The 3,446-nt window shown below is 38.0% G+C and overlaps 1 pseudogene; it reads left to right on the top strand.

Moving 5' to 3' along the window:
- The first annotated feature begins 2,709 nt into the window (after positions 1-2,709).
- Positions 2,710-2,825, top strand: LOC120098419 (U4 spliceosomal RNA; annotated as a pseudogene).
- Positions 2,826-3,446: the final 621 nt, after the last annotated feature.

Below are 3,446 nucleotides of genomic sequence, written 5' to 3' on the forward strand. Positions count from 1 at the left end.
ATGCCAGCCCAGGTTACTGTATCCTGCAAAAATCTCAATTAACATAGATGGAGAAACCAAGATATTCCATGACAAAACCAAATTTACCCAATATCTTTCTATAAATCCAGCACTACAAAGGATAATAAATGGTAAAGCCCAACATAAGGAGGCAAGCTATACCCTAGAAGAAGCAAGAAACTAATCGTCTTGGCAACAAAACAAAGAGAAGAAAAGCACACAAACATAACCTCATATCCAAATATGAATATAACAGGAAGCAATAATCACTATTCCTTAATATCTCTCAACATCAATGGCCTCAACTCCCCAATAAAAAGACATAGATTGGGGCTGGGGATTTAGCTCAGTGGTAGAGCGCTTACCTAGGAAGCGCAAGGCCCTGGGTTCGGTCCCCAGCTCCGAAAAAAAGAACCAAAAAAAAAAAAAAGACATAGATTAACAAACTGGATACGCAATGAGGACCCTGTATTCTGCTGCCTACAGGAAACACACCTCAGAGACAAAGACAGACACTACCTCAGAGTGAAAGGCTGGAAAACAACTTTCGAAGCAAATGGTCAGAAGAAGCAAGCTGGAGTAGCCATTCTAATATCAAATAAAATCAATTTTCAACTAAAAGTCATCAAAAAAGATAAGGAAGGACACTTCATATTCATCAAAGGAAAAATCCACCAAGATGAACTCTCAATCCTAAATATCTATGCCCCAAATACAAGGGCACCTACATACGTAAAAGAAACCTTACTAAAGCTCAAAACACACATTGCACCTCACGCAATAATAGTAGGGGATTTCAACACCCCACTCTCATCAATGGACAGATCTTGGAAACAGAAATTAAACAGAGATGTAGACAGACTAAGAGAAGTCATGAACCAAATGGACTTAACAGATATTTATAGAACATTCTATCCTAAAGCAAAAGGATATACCTTCTTTTCAGCTCCTCAAACGTATTTTCTCCAAAATATACCATATAATTGGTAAAGAACGGGCCTCAACAGGTACAGAAAGATAGAAATAATCTCACGCGTGCTATCAGACCACAACGGCCTAAAGCTGGTCTTCAATAACAGTAAAGGAAGAACGCCCACATATACATGGAAGTTGAACACTGCTCTACTCAATGATAACCTGGTCAAGGAAGAAATAAATAAAGAAATTAAAAACTTTTTAGAATTTAATGAAAATGAAGGTACAACATACCCAAACTTATGGGACACAATGAAAGCTGTGCTAAGAGGAAAACTCATAGCGCTGAGTGCCTGCAGAAAGAAACAGGAAAGAGCATATGTCAGCAGCTTGACAGCACACCTAAAAGCTCTAGAACAAAAAGAAGCAAATACACCCAGGAGGCGGAGAAGGCAGGAAATAATCAAACTCAGAGCTGAAATCAACCAAGTAGAAACAAAAAGGACCATAGAAAGAATCAACAGAACCAAAAGTTGGTTCTTTGAGAAAATCAACAAGATAGATAAACCCTTAGGCAGACTAAGGAGAGGACCCAGAGAGTGTGTCCAAATTAACAAAATCAGAAATGAAAAGGGAGACATACCTACAGATTCAGAGGAAATTTAAAAAATCATCAGATCTTACTATAAAAGCCTATATTCAAAAAAACTTGAAAATCTGCAGGAAAGTACAATTTCCTAGACAGATACCAGGTACCGAAGTTAAATCAGGAACAGATAAACCAGTTAAACAACCCCATAACTCCTAAGGAAATAGAAGCAGTTATTAAAGGTCTCCCAAACAAAAAGAGCCCAGGCCCAGATGGGTTTAGTGCAGAATTCTATCAGACCTTCATAGATGACCTCATACGAATATTATCCAAACTGTTCCACAAAATTGAAACAGATGGAGCACTACCGAATTCCTTCTATGAAGCCACAATTACTCTTATACCTAAACCACACAAAGACCCAACGAAGAAAGAGAACTTCAGACCAATTTCCCTTATGAATATTGATGCAAAAATACTCAATAAAATTCTGGCAAACCGAATCCAAGAGCACATCAAAACAATCATCCACCATGATCAAGTAGGCTTCATCCAAGGCATGCAGAGATGGTTTAATATACGGAAAACCATCAATGTGATCCATTATATAAACAAACTGAAAGAACAAAACCACATGATCATTTCATTAGATGCTGAGAAAGCATTTGACAAAATTCAACACCCCTTCATGATAAAAGTCCTGGAAAGAATAGGAATTCCAGGCCCATACCTAAACATAGTAAAATCCATATACAGCAAACTAGTTGCTAACATTAAACTAAATGGAGAGAAACTTGAAGCAATCCGACTAAAATCAGGGACTAGACAAGGCTGCCCACTCTCTCCCTACATATTCAATATAGTTCTTGAAGTTCTAGCCAGAGCAATCAGACAACAAAAGGAGGTCAAGGGGATACTGATCAGAAAAGAAGTCAAAATATCTCTATTTGCAGATGACATGATAGTATATTTAAGTGATCCCAAAAGTTCCACCAGAGAACTACTAAAGCTGATAAACAACTTCAGCAAAGAGGCTGGGTATAAAATTAACTCAAATAAATCAGTAGCCTTCCTCTACACAAAAGAGAAACAAGCCGAGAAAGAAATTAGGGAAACGAAATACTTCATAATAGACCCAAATAATATAAAGTACCTCTGTGCGACTTTAACCAAGGAAGTAAAAGATCTGTACAATAAGAACTTCAAGCTTTGCGCAGTGGCAGTATCGTAGCCAATGAGGTTTATCCGAGGCGCGATTATTGCTAATTGAAAAGAACTTCAAGACTCTGAAGAAAGAAATTGAAGAAGACCTCAGAAGATGGAAAGATCTCCCATGCTCATGGATTGGCAGGATTAATATAGTAAAAATGGCCATTTTACCAAAAGCGATCTACAGATTCAATGCAATCCCCATCAAAATACCTATCCATTTCTCCAAAGAGTTAGACAGAACAATTTGCAAATTCATCTGGAATAACAAAAAACCCAGGATAGCTAAAACTATCCTCAACAATAAAAGGACTTCAGGGGGAATCACTATCCCTGACTCAAGCAGTATTACAGAGCAATAGTGATAAAAACTGCATGGTATTGGTACAGAGACAGACAGATAGACCAATGGAACAGAATTGAAGACCCAGAAATGAACCCACACACCTATGGTCACTTGATTTTTGACAAAGGAGCCAAAACCATCAAATGGAAAAAAGATAGCATTTTCAGCCAATGGTGCTGGTTCAACTGGAGGTCAACATGTAGAAGAATGCAGATCGATCCATGTTTATCACCCTGTACAAAGCTTAAGTGCAAGTGGATCAAGGACTTTCACATCAAACCAGATATGCTCAAAGAAGAAAAACTAGGGCACCATCTCGAACACATGGGCAGTGGAAAAAATTTCCTGAACAAAACACCAATGGCTTATGCGCTAAGATCAAGAATC

This window comes from Rattus norvegicus, chromosome 18 (genome assembly GCF_036323735.1).
Source record: "Rattus norvegicus strain BN/NHsdMcwi chromosome 18, GRCr8, whole genome shotgun sequence".
NCBI classification, from domain to species: domain Eukaryota; kingdom Metazoa; phylum Chordata; class Mammalia; order Rodentia; family Muridae; genus Rattus; species Rattus norvegicus.